The 13,759-nt window shown below is 39.5% G+C and overlaps 1 protein-coding gene and 1 long non-coding RNA gene across 2 annotated transcripts in view; one reads left to right on the forward strand and one right to left on the reverse strand.

Annotated features, from left to right (window-relative positions):
- The window catches only part of LOC130293612 (olfactory receptor 5G3-like), a 49,957-nt gene extending 47,716 nt beyond the window's left edge, over window positions 1-2,241 (reverse strand). The window contains exon 1 of the mRNA XM_056542493.1: window positions 1,849-2,241. The gene's annotated coding sequence lies outside the window, so the exon portion shown is untranslated. The remainder of the gene's footprint in view (window positions 1-1,848) is intronic.
- Window positions 2,242-2,958: 717 nt separating this feature from the next.
- Window positions 2,959-12,334, forward strand: LOC130293613 (uncharacterized). The gene is made up of 3 exons (XR_008848254.1): window positions 2,959-3,828; window positions 6,925-6,972; window positions 12,137-12,334. It is a non-coding gene; the product is annotated as an uncharacterized LOC130293613 (long non-coding RNA).
- The last annotated feature ends 1,425 nt before the right edge of the window (window positions 12,335-13,759 follow it).

Here is a 13,759-nt window from a genome sequence, read left to right on the forward strand (position 1 = left end):
GAAGTTTTTTAAACATTACAAGGTTGACACTTTTATATCTAGCGAAACTAATTTCACGAGATCTGTACTAAATTCTGCCAGGCAGGAGAGCCCTCCCAAGGGGTTATTCTTGCCAAATCCCCACATTGTGCTGCTGAGGGATGACAGGGAAGACTAAATTTAAGTAGTTAATTTGTTTTCCATTAGTCTCCTCAGAAGCACAAGCTTCCTTCCATAGTTTTTTGTTATTTACTTTAGAATTAACTCACTGTCCTTTGTGAGCACGGCGCCTTTATAGGCATTATGGGAGGTACCTAGTGTTTTTTTATTTTACTTTCATTAAGCTCACAGGGGCGGAGACACCCCTCACATTGTGCTGCTGAGGAGACTAAGGGAAAACAAATTAACTACTTAAATTTAGCCTTATTGCTTGTCTGGTTTAAACGAGACCAAAATGTGGCGTTTGCCTCCATCATCATCGGGCCCTCCCTTTGCTGTATACCATGCGATGCAAACGGGAAGGCGGCCATGGAAAGATTCAAGACCTTCATCCATAGCAACTTGACTGAAGATGTAGAGGCCAATACCACCATCCTGGATTTGGCTACAATGGCTGAAGGAAGCATCCTGGATTTTCTCGAAGGAGAAGCTGTGATACTGGGTAATTTTAATTTTTCTTACTATCATTATTATTATTATTTCTGTATGAAGATGCATAAAAGTAGATAATGAATGATGAAATCTAATGATTGTACTTGTATTTTAATTCCACATACATATGTCCTTTCGCAGATTGTGTATGAGTATAACAAGACTGTGGATACTATCGAGGCCCTGGAGTAAAAAGGTATAAACAGAATTTTGTATGCAAATAAGTCCACAAACTTAGCTTATGTTATTAAGACATATTGAAAGTAATTTGTACCATCTGTCATTATTATTTTTCTCCATTTATTCTAGAGGACAATCTCTCTCTTTTGATTGAAGTCGCGTTTCAACAACTTTTGGAGAAGCTCAGGCCTATTGTTAAAGACTTGGAGAAAAGTAAGTGAAATATTTCTGTCTACATACAGTTGGAGCAATTTGGTATGGGTGGGGTATATTGGTATGGGTGATGTATAGATGTGGAGGAGGAGCTTAGGGGTCACCTCAGTAGGTCATACAAGGAGGCCTCCTAAAATGTCTGTGAACGTCTGTACATATGTCTTACATGCCCAGAGGGGGAGATTTATCAACCTCTGGTTGCCCATAGCAACCAATCAGATAGCTTCTTTTATTTTTCACATGGCTTTTCAAAAATAAAAGAAGCCATCTGGTTGGTTGCTATGGGTGACCAGAGGTTGATAAATCTCCCCCTCTGGGCATGTAAGACATATGTACAGATGTTCACAGACATTTTGGGGGCCTCCTTGTATGACCTACTGAGGGGGCCCCTAAGCTCCTCCCCCATATCTATACATCACTCATACCAATATACCCCACCAATATCAAATTGCTCCAACTGTACTAATATGACCTGTCATAGCCATTTTCTATGCCCATACTCTCATTGGAGATTTATCAAAACCTGTGTGGAGGAAAGTGGGGCAGATCGCTTCTTTTATTTTTCAAAAGGCCTCTGAAAACTGAAGCGATCTGATTGGTTGCTATGGGCAACTGTATCACTTTTACTTTGGAAAGGTTTTGATAATTCCCCCCCAATGTCCCCATCTACACACATTGTCACCCCTCAGTCACCCCTACATATACTGTCCCCCCCACACACACACAGCCACACTTACATTAAAGGGGTTATCCAGGGGTTATCGAGGGCTTTTTTTGTGAACTAAGCCCATTCTGCAATTTATAAAAACATTACCCTCTATTCACCTCCAGCACTTCCAGTGTCCTGGTCCAGTCCCTGGTGCAATCCTCTTCCTGAGCAGAACTATATGGGGAGATTTATCAATACCTGTGCAGAGAATAAGTTGGCCTGTTGCCCATAACAACCAATTAGATCGCTTCTTTCATTTTTAAATGGGCATCTGAAAAATAAAAGAAGCTATCTGATTGGTTGCTAGGGGCAACTGATCAACTTCTCCCCATATGACACATTGGGGTTGGACACCAGGAGGAAGGCGGGACATTGCTGCTGCCAGTGTGACATAGGAAAAGGAAAAAGACATTTTGGAGTTGTTTACAAAAAAATCAACAATGTCACCAATATTAACCACTAATATAAAGTACAAAGGGGGAGATTTATCAAAACCTGTGCAGAGGAAAAGATGCTCAGTTGCCCATAGCAACCAATCAGATCGCTTCTTTCATTTTTAAGATGACCTGGGAAAAATGAAAGAAGCAATCTGTTTGGTTGCTATGGGTAACTGCACCACTTTTCCTCTGCACAGGTTTTGATAAATCTCCCCCAATATATCATGAAAAAAAACGTCTCAGAATTGTTTCACTTAGTAGAAGCCTTCCAAATTCTAATTCATTTAAAGAGACACATGCCAGGTTTAAAAATGGGGCTGGTCATTAAGTTAAAATCTGGAGGCCTCCTTTAGGTGGTTGAATTAACCCCCGTGTGTGTGTATAGATATATGTATATATATATATATATATATATATATATATATATATATATATATATATATACTTACTCCCTTCAAACGTTTCCCTCACAGATATATATATATATATATATATATATATATATATGTATATATACTCCCTCCTCCAGGCCAAAGAATGCCCGGGCAAGCTGGGAGTTGTAGTTTTGTAACAGCTCTGGAGGCACCCTGGTTGGAATACACTGGTGTGTTTATGTGTATATAAGTATATATATATTCATATATATATTCATATATATATATATATATATATATATATATATATCTATATATATATATATGCACACACACTTACAGGGAGATAAATGTCTTCAGTGTCCGCTGTCTCACGCCTCCACACAACCTCCTAGGCGGGCAGTGTGTACAACAGACATAGGAGAGCAGACGTCCCCAGCGTGCGGTGTCTGCTCAGAAAGATTTTTTAAAGGGCCAGATCTTTTTAATTCTAAAGAGGATTATAAAAAAAAAAAAAGTGACAGATTCAGAGACAGGGCAAGAAGGAGAAGACAGCCGAGCTACTTACTGTACTCTGTCCCCTCTCCTCGGGGAACAGGAGTGCCGAGCAGCAGCAGGGGACCGGGAGCCAAGGAGAGGAGCTGAGCGATCCCGGCCCCTGCACCCTTATCCCCCCATGCAGTGGCCAGGCCGGGGCCCAGCAATGTCCATAGTAGAAGCAGGAGCTGCTGCCCCCTGAATCCTGTGTCTGTCACTTCTGTATTGTACAGTGCAATTCAAGCGCTTAGTCTGCCCCGGCAGAGGGCCCCTTCTCATGTCTTACCCCCTCATCACAGGGACCGCAGCACCTTGTTATGGCCCAGCATTAACATCATTTATTCTAACAGCACAACACTCACATAGTGATCCAAAAAAAAGGGCACCTGAAGGAGGGTCATCAAAGGGGCAGGGGTTCAAGCCCCCATTGTAATCTATGTGTTCACATCCCAGGACATATGGGAGCATTTCCAGAGATAGGGTATGTTCACACGTACAGGATCTGCTGTATATTTTTGCAGCTAATTTCGCTATCCCTTGAAGTTAATGGGGAGCAAAATCAGCTGCTCAAAATATGCAGCAGATCCTGTATGTGTGAATGTACCCATAGTCAGCAAATAGTAAACCCCAAAATGTAGTAAGAATAGAACCCTATCCTCATCATATCCAGCAGGTTTCGCTGATCTATTTTTTTCTCATAATTCTCTTTTCTTTATTTCTCTTTTAGGGAGATGCCCAAACAAAAAAGGTGAAGTTCTTCTTGATATTTTTTTATTAGAACATTGTGCATTAATATTACATATAGATTGCACATAATACACTGTAACCTCACATGATAATCCTAGTGACCCCCAATAAAACGCATAAAAGCAGGAACCTGATGGGAGCTGCTGAGCTCTCTAGAGGGCCCGGGCCTCCCAGGTAAGGCTAAGTTTCTACTTGTTTTTATTTTGTGTGCATTTCCCCCCCCCCCCCCCCCCTTCCAAAAAAAACCCCGCCAAAACGGCCTCCATGGTGTTTTTTCATTGAAAAAATGCTGCAACCAGATGTTAGCTGTAAATCAATGAAAAGCGCTAAATTCCTTTTCCACTTTGCATTTTTCAGTTTGCAAAGTTGAAGCATGGCGAGTCTATGGCGTTTTTCTTCCATAGAAGTCTATAAAAAAACGCCAAGAAAAACGAGGGTTTTAACTTTTGCGTTTTTGCAGGTGGTTTTTATTCTTTTTTAGACTTTAGCAATCCAAAAAAAGGGATGGAGATACCTTTTTAATAAAATTTCTTAGGGTACCATTAAAACAAAAAGATACAGTAGTGATGGAAAAAATAGTATTTCATTAAATTTATCTTTTTTATGATTAAATTTTAATTAATTTTTAAATCAGGGGTCAATTTATGTTTGCGGACAAGGCACTAAAAATGGAGCCCACAATAATAAATGTGTTTTTCCCTTTTTTTTTTTTTTACATTTTTTTATGTAGTACTACTGCTCTTAGCATGGAACACACTGTTCCATGATGGGAGTAGTAGTATCTGTACTAATTGACAGATCGCCCTGGTTCCGTTGTGATCCTTCTGTATAATTTATAGATGCGGCCGCTCTTCTATGGTCCCCTGCACTGCCGTATATATATACACCTATTCATATTTCCCACAGAAAGCTATGATTGGCCGGATGGTTCCAGCCAATCACAGCTCTCTGTGGGAAATATGAATAGGTTAAAATACACGGCAGTTTAGGGGACCATAGAAGAGCGTCTGGCCGCATCTATACATTATACAGGAGGATCACAACAGGTGTCAGGAGTGACCTGATCTTTCCTTAACTGCAGGTACTACTGCTCCCAACATGGAGCACACTCTGCTCAATGCTGGGAGCTGTAGTAGCTGCATTAATAGACAGATTGCAAGAGGTGTCAGAAGTTACACTCACTGCGATTTGTCTATTAATGGAGAAGAGTGTGCTCCTTGTTGGGAGTTGTAGTACCTGCAGGTAAGGACAAATCACAGCAGGTTTCACTCCTGACACCCGATGTGATTGTCCTATCTAGTGCAGAGATGCGGAGCAGCCTTCTCCTGCACTCTGCACCTCTGCACTATACTGCGGCCGGACAGTGATATGAATAGAACATCACTCATTAATATTTCCCACTGAGAGCGGTGATTGGCTGCAACCATCCAGCCAATCCCCACTCTGGGCGGAAAATATGAATGAGTGATGTTCTATTCACATCACTGGCCGGAGTTCAGAGCAAAGATGCGAGCGCTGTATTATCTCTGGTATATTATGGATGATCACATCGGGTGTCAGGAGTGACACCTGGGGTGATATGTCTATTAGTACAGGTACTACGACTCCCATTATGGAACAGTCAGTTCCATGCTGGGAGTAGTAGTAATACTTAAAAATACTTAGAAACTATGGATGTTGTTGTTGAGTCTGAGGGATAGCATTCCAGAGAATCGGTGCAGCACGAGTGAAGTCTTAGAGACGGGAGTGAGAAGTTCGGATTATGAAGATGTTAGTGTGAGATCATTAGCAGATCGGAGAGAACGTGTAGGATGGTAGACAGAGATGAGAGAGGAGATGTAGGGAGCGAACTATACAAAAATATGGAATTGTACTATTCTGATCCCTATAACTCTTTTATTTTTCTGTATATTGGAATGTATGAGGGTAATTTTTTGCACTTTGATTTGTAGTTTTTATCGGTACCATTTTTGTTTTAATGGGACTTTTCAATTGCTTTTTAGATATTTTTTATGGTATTTGAAGTGACCAAAAATGTGCAAATCTGGTTAGTGCACTATTACGACTTTTGGGGCCTCACTTTTGATTTTGCCTAGGGCCCTGCTAAGCCTAAAACCGGCCTTGGGCGAGACCTGGCATACCCAGCATCCCTGTCCCCTTCCCCTCTGCTCCCATATGCCTGTCCACATTGTGCCCACATGGGCGAAGGGGGGCTCATGAATATTCATGAGGTGGGCGGGCATATCAGAGCAGAGAGGATTGATGCAGGGATGCTCGGCATGCAGGGTCTCGCCTCAATTGCGCAAAGGTAGCAATTAACATATTAACAATGGAGGCTAATATACTGTATATCTCCAGAATGGCAGCACCGATCCGAGTGAGTAAAAAAAATAAAAAAAATCAATCCTGTTCACCTGCACTATGATCCTGTGTTATTGGGTTTCATGCGGGTAAACTAGCATTATACAGAAGTGCGGGAGTGGTGGCCACTGTGGCTGACTGATACCTTATTGGGGTCATTATGGCTAGCAATCTATGGGAACATTTGTGCACAGTATAGAGAATAGTGTTACTCGCGAATATTCACAATGCAAATTTTATTCGCGAATATCGCATATTCGTGAATTTGCGAATATTCGCGAATATAGCGCTATATATTCGTAATTACGAATATTCGTTTTTTTTTTGTTTTTTTTTCACAGTACACATCACAGTGATCATCCCTCTCTGCTTCCAGCTTGAGTGGTGTAAAGAAGGCTCTAATACTACTGTGTGAGACTGGTGTGCGAATTTTCGCATATGCGAAAATGTGCATATGCTCATTTTCGCATATGCAAATTTCCGTTTATGCAAATTTTTGCATACGCGAATTTTCATCCATATATTCGTGAATATTCGCGAATTCGAATATGGCCTATGCCGCTCAACACTAATAGAGAACAATGTGGTTAGTATTTTGGGGGGATACTGTGTAAGGTCCTTAACTGGTACCTTATAATATAAAGCACAGGGCCTGAATGTTGTGGCTTCTTCTTCTATGTAAATGATAATATTTTCCTGACCTTATGATGGATTTATTATATAATGTTTCCTACAGAACACTTTGATAATTGCAGCTGTGTGTGCTTGGAGGACAAGTGCTTTGGTAAGTAGCGGCTTATATTCCTATCAATAACTTCATATATTAAATAAGTAAAAACACAGGACCTCAAATACTCCCTGTACACTTTACTAGTAATATCCAGATCCCTTATAATATTTTCCATTGTTAATAGCTGAAAATCTTCTTGAACCAGCAGGACATTAAAGGAGATCTATGGTGAAAAATAACTTATCCCCTATTCACAGGATAAGGGATAAGTAGCTAATCGCGGGGGGTCTGACCGCTGGGGCACCGTGTGGTCACTGGGACAGGACACAGTGCTCAGTGAGGAGTGTGTGCTGCAGCCGGCACGTGTTCCATTCATTTCTATGGGAGCGCCAAAAAGATCCGAGTACAGCTCTCGGGCATCATCAACGCTCCCATTATAATTAGAGATGAGCAAACTTACAGTAATTCGATTTGTCACAAACTTCTCGGCTAGGCATTTGCGGACTTTAGCCTGCATAAATGAGTTCAGCTTTCAGGTGCTCCAGTGGGCTGGAAAAGGTGGATACAGTCCCAGGAGAGAGTCTCCAGCCCACCAGAGCACCTGAAAGCTGAACTAATTTATGTAGGCTAAAGTCATCAACCACCGAGCCGAGAATTTCGTGACGAATCGAATTACTGTAAGTTCGCTCTTCTCTAATTATAATGAATAGAGAATGTGCCTACTGTCAACTGGTAGACAACACGCACTCCTCATTAAGAGCATCGGGGTTCCATCCCGGGGATCATGGGGGGCCCCAGCGGTCATATCCCCTGAGCTCAACTAATTATACCCTGTCTTGTGGATAGGTGTTAAATAATACTTATACCGGTCATAATATATGACATGGTCACCATTGGAGGAATAAATGAGTTACTTGAGTTAAGTAAAACAAATATACATTTATTATAAGCTTATAGACATCATAGCAGACAGAATAAACTAGTAAATTTCATGTAAATAACAGTCCTTGCATAAGTGTTACAATAATTACAGTAGGATGTGTAGGCATGTTCTTAGAACCGTCTCACCAACAGGTTTGTGTGAGCTGGATCCCTCTTGAAGTCCTTCTAAGATGGCTTCCTCCTTCATCAGACTGGTCTAGTCTGCTTGGCCCCGCCTTCCTTCCTCCTTAGTTTGGCTTGGCTTCCTTCATCAGTCTTGGTTTCTTCCTTAATGATGCTCCACCTTGCTTTCTTGTAGTGCAGTTCTTATATACCATACCTATGGGTGTGTTTACTCTGATGTACTCTGATTATGTGGGCATGGTTATACTAACTAAACCTCTGTCTAATATCCATAAATATACATATATAATATATCTCCTCCTAGTGGGTTGGCTTGAATGTATCTTTAACTTATGGGTGTATACATAATGTAATGCTTACACTGTTATCTGATTGGACATTTCTACCCTTTACATATATGGTACTTCTGTAGTTTCAACCGTGACTATTCTAGAATAGTATGTAATGCATACCTCTAGCTAAGCAAGTCTAATTGCAGGTTTGCGGCTATAGCTCAACTTATATTTTTTCTAAAGGTTCAGCTGTCCAAGGTTGTCATGTTCAGCCATCTTGGATTGTATAAACTTGTTTCACAGAGTACAGTAACCCCCCCGACCTACGATGGCCCCGACATATGATAAAATCGACATGCGATGGCCTCTCAGAGGCCATCGCATGTCGATGTCAGCATCGACATACGATGCTTTTATATGTCGGGGCCATCGCATTAACTGCTATCCGGCAGCGCAAAATGCTTAAGCTGCTGTCGGATAGCAGTGTAATGTGTCCCAGCAGGTTCACTTACCTATTCCCGATGCTACGGGTCCACTTCGCGATCCTCCGGTGTCTTGAGCATCTTCTCCAGGGTCCGGGCCTTGCTTTCTGGCGTCGTTATCACGTCACTACGCACGCCGCGCCGGCGCAGCAGAGTAATAACGTCTCCGGAAAGCAAGGCCCGGACCCTGCAGAAGATGCGCAAGACACCGGAGGATCCCGAAGAAGACACCGGAGCAGCGGGACAGCATCGGGAGCCCCTGGAACAGCAGCGGGAGCGGTGAGGACCTGGTCCGGAGCGACGGGGACAGGTGAGTACAGATGCCTATACTTTACATTGCACGGATCCCTCAACATACGATGGATTCGACAAACGATGGGTCGTTTGGAATGAATTACCATCGTATGTTGAGGGACCACTGTATACATTGTACATTCAAATATTACAATTCCCCCTGTTTTGAGTTTAAAATACATATTTGATACTCGAAATACAAAATGAAGAATTATTCAATGTACAATTACCATATATATAGTATTAGTAACCAAATCCTTACTTAGTAGTCATTTTATAAATAAATTAAACAACCCCCTTTAAATTAGCATATATCATTATAGAATATCAAGTGTAAGTAAACTAATCAATTCATGGCATACATTGGTAATATCATCATTATTCTAATAAGTCTATGTGATAGTATATCATGAAATGTAACAATTCATGTCATACTAGGCCATACAATGATAAATTATGTCATTACATTATCATTTTACCATGTTGTGTTATATTATATTATGTTATGTTGTGTTGTGGTATACTGTAATTTTTTTTTATTTTTTAAAAACATTAATCAATACCTAAATCTAATCTAAATCTTCTCTTCTTCTTGGGTATTGGAAAAAATTAAAATATAGAAGATCAATGTAACTTTTGACACAGTCCATAACACAGTCCATAAAAGTCCTTGGAATAGAAAAACTTTAAAGAATCCTTGAAATACAATAAGTCATTGTCCCTTGATTATTTTTACCAATAATAACAAATTTTCTTTCTTTGATCCAATTTCTATGATCATCCTTTGTCAGTTGGATCTTTGGATGAAGTTTACCGTGATAGGGACATCTTTTCGTCTTTTGGACAATCAAGGGTTAACATCCCTTCCACGCAGACTCTGTATCAGCACTGCAAAGGTTAACTTTAACTCTTTTCTTTTGCTGAAACAACAGCTGGTGATAGGAAAACAGTCCTTCTGCACTAAAATGTTGCATTACTTTTGCTCCTTTGCCTGACACAACAGCTGATGGTCAAATAACTCACTCTGTAACTTGACTCAGGCGGTGAACTCCACGCAGGCCGTAATCTTTTCTCATACTTGACTCTGCTTTTTCTGTAGAACTAGAAATCTCAGCAAGTCCTCTTTACATTTCTTTAAAAGCTTTTGCATTGGTTACCATTCATCTGTAGGCATAACACAGTTCATCACCATCCTTTTGTACTTGATCCTCATAGTAGTTTAGATTTCACAGCAAGTGAAGTCATCCATGAGAGTTCCTCAGCTGTTCCTGTCCATCAGATATCCTTTAGAAAGTCAATTAGTCAATAGTCAATGAATAAAAATAACAGATAGTCCAATAGTCCAAAAACTTGTCTTTTTCTTCATCTGTTTTACTTGGATATCTCGCTTGACTTGGAAATATCAAAAAATAAATCAAAAACAAAAACTATTTTTTCCCCCCTAAACTACACCCAAAATATTGGTAACTATTCCTATAATATAATCATTACAATATACCACATCATTTCATATCATATATACCTTTATAATTCTAAATATGAAATAATTATTAAAAACATTAATTATGATTATTATTATGACACATAAGCTAAACATTATACTATGACTATTTATAATATTATTATACTATTATTTAATCTTATAATAACCATATCTGACTGTGAATTCTAAATATATTTTAAAATAATACAAAAGTATAATAGAGAACAAGCCTTAACTCATAAGTTATTCTCATATGTCATTTAAATTATATAATTATTTAAGCCCATCTCAGAACAATCTTGTCTTTATTTCATATTAATAATTACTTTATTAGATGAAACCTTAAATTTAATTAATTAATTACTCATGTATTCCATGTTATTTATTATAGAATGGACACTTTGAAAATCATTTTTATTACCCAATTTTTTTATTATCCCACATGACAACCATAAAATTTGTATAAAACCTTATATTGGTGTGTACATGTCACCTGTTATAACTATAAGTTGTCATAGTGATTTAATGTGAAACATTCCCAATACCAAACTGTTTTTTTTAACTTGCCCCATTCAGCTTGTGAGAGCTTCCGTGACCCTTTGCAGCGTCGTGACCCTTGAATGTATCCATGAAATGCTCAGAACCTCAGCTTATATTTGTCACCAACTTTTGCTATAGTAATAGACTCCATTAAAATTAACGAAATAATTCACAACCTTTTTTTACCTATGTGAACTAATTAACATGAAGATTTGTTTATGTAAACATGTATAGAATAAGACGTTCACAAACACACATATGAATTCATGTATATTAATTTGTGTATATTCCTACATTCCCATATGAATATGTAAAACATATGTAAGTGTGTAATTAACTCAAAATTGTAAGTGTGTAATTAACTCAAAATTAATTGTGATTATATTAGAATACCCATAATGTAACCTAAAATTTCTTAAAAATAATACCCCTAGAACCTTTAATAATTCAAAATAACATTTGAACTTATGTGATCCACCAATCTTTCCATATTAACATAGACATATATGTATTTATATGCCAATATGTAATTATCTCTATAATTTGGTATAGAATGAAATATTGTGCACTCATATTTTATTCCATATAAGACCAATTATTATTAACCCTTTATCTTTTGAATTTAAAACATTATTTCATATTTCTTTGAACATAGCAAACTTTAGTCACATACCTGTAGTAATCTGACGCGTTTCGCTCTCTCTTCAGCTTAAACGTTTAAGCTCAAGAGAGAGAGCGAAACGCGTCAGATTACTACAGTCCTGTGATGTCTGTTTCCTTGCTATGGCATGAATAAAGAAGCGATCTTTTAGAACATACCTGGTGCCGGACAATCCTTCCTTTCCATACACTGTTGAAGCCGGGGCAGGACCGGCGGGTCCGTTGAGCACAGGTGTGTAAAGGATCGGCCTCCGGCGGTGAGCGGACATTACTGCATTTGGATTTATATGAAGTACTTCCCAAGAATTCAATGAATTCATTAATGTATGTATTAATCAATTAATTAATTCAAGACATGTCTTTAAGAATATCCAATAGGACTATTTTTTCCTCAATACTTTTAACACACTTCTTACTTACAGGCACTTCCGTGTCATTTACATGCATGCTCTATCAAATAGAATTGCTTTTAATCATCACTAGATGCAACATATATGTAAGTAAATACAATACTTTATTTAAACTTCCTTAAGTTTCGTGTTAGTCACAACACTCTTAGCTAACTAGTTCTTTTGTCATGCACTTTCTCATGCTAACATGCAACTTTCCTATCCTTGGGACGAAATAACTTTTATTTTTTCCCAACTTTTACTTCTACTAAGAGATAAAAGCATTAATTCCATTGCATATGACAGTGGTCTCCAAACTGTGACCCTGCAGCTGTTTCAAAACCACATGATCTTTCTCTATCTTGTTAATAATGTATATGCATATATATATATATATATATATATATATATATATATATAGCTATACACAGATATACATAACTAATCTGTCTTACTCTATAGAGTATTACCGTATTTTTCGCCGTATAAGATGCACTTTTTGCTCCCCAAAACTGGGGGGGAAAAAGTCGGTGCGTCTTATACAGCGAATACACCCCTATCACGGTGGTCCCTGCGGCCATCAACGGCCGGGACCCGCGGGTAATACAGGACATCACCGATCGCGGTGATGCCCTGTATTAACCCTTCAGACGCGGCGATCAAAGCTGACCGCTGCATCTGAAGGGAAAGTGACACTAACCCGGCTGTTCAGTCGGGCTGTTCGGGACCGCCGCGATCTCACCGCGGCGGTCCCGAACAGCCCGACTGAATAGGCGGGTTAGTGCTTACAGGACACCGGGAGGGACCTTACCTGCCTCCTCGGTGTCTTCTCCGTTCAGGGATCCCCTGTATGGCCGGCGCTCTCCTTCCTCGTCGTCGCGTGCGTAACGACGTGAGGGCGGCGACAGAGAGCGAGGATACCCGGCCGGCAGCAGAGACGTTCTGGAGCGACGGGGACAGCGATGGAGAGACATCCAGGGCAGCGGTGACGGGTCCGGAGCGGCGGGGACACGTGAGTATTACCTCCTATGCAGTGGTCTTCAATCTGCGGACCTCCAGATGTTGCAAAACTACAACTCCCAGCAACTCCGGCTGGCCGGGCATGCTGAGAGTTGTAGTTTTGCAACATCTGGAGGTCCGCAGGTTGAAGACCACTATTGGGTTCAAAATCTTTATTTTTTTAGATTTTGCACCTATAAATTGGTTGCGTCTTATATGCCGTGCGTCTTATACGCCGTGCGTCCTATAGGACGAAAAATACGGTATATATATTTTTACCTTTGCCATGAAAATTTAGCAAAGAATAAAGACATATATCATTAATTATTCACTAATATATTACATAACTAACAGTTTTTTACATAATATTGCCAACATCCATTAGACTAGCCAAAAATCATTTACCATTTAATCTATACCTAGGAATTAATACCGTGTATCCAATTGCTAACTCTGGTTTAATCACTTCTTTCATAAGAGAAGTATTAAACAATTCCATTAAACCTTTAAATTCATTTATTTTCTCTGTGAATTTACCATTTTTAAGCCTTTTTAACCACTTAACATATATATTTGTGAAACTGTCACTCATCCTGCCAGTGTCACTTTTCTGTGCCTTAGCTACACTGACAGCTGTGTTATTTAAAGACTGTGCAG

Source organism: Hyla sarda, chromosome 10 (genome assembly GCF_029499605.1).
Source record: "Hyla sarda isolate aHylSar1 chromosome 10, aHylSar1.hap1, whole genome shotgun sequence".
In the NCBI taxonomy this organism is placed as follows: Eukaryota; Metazoa; Chordata; class Amphibia; order Anura; family Hylidae; genus Hyla; species Hyla sarda.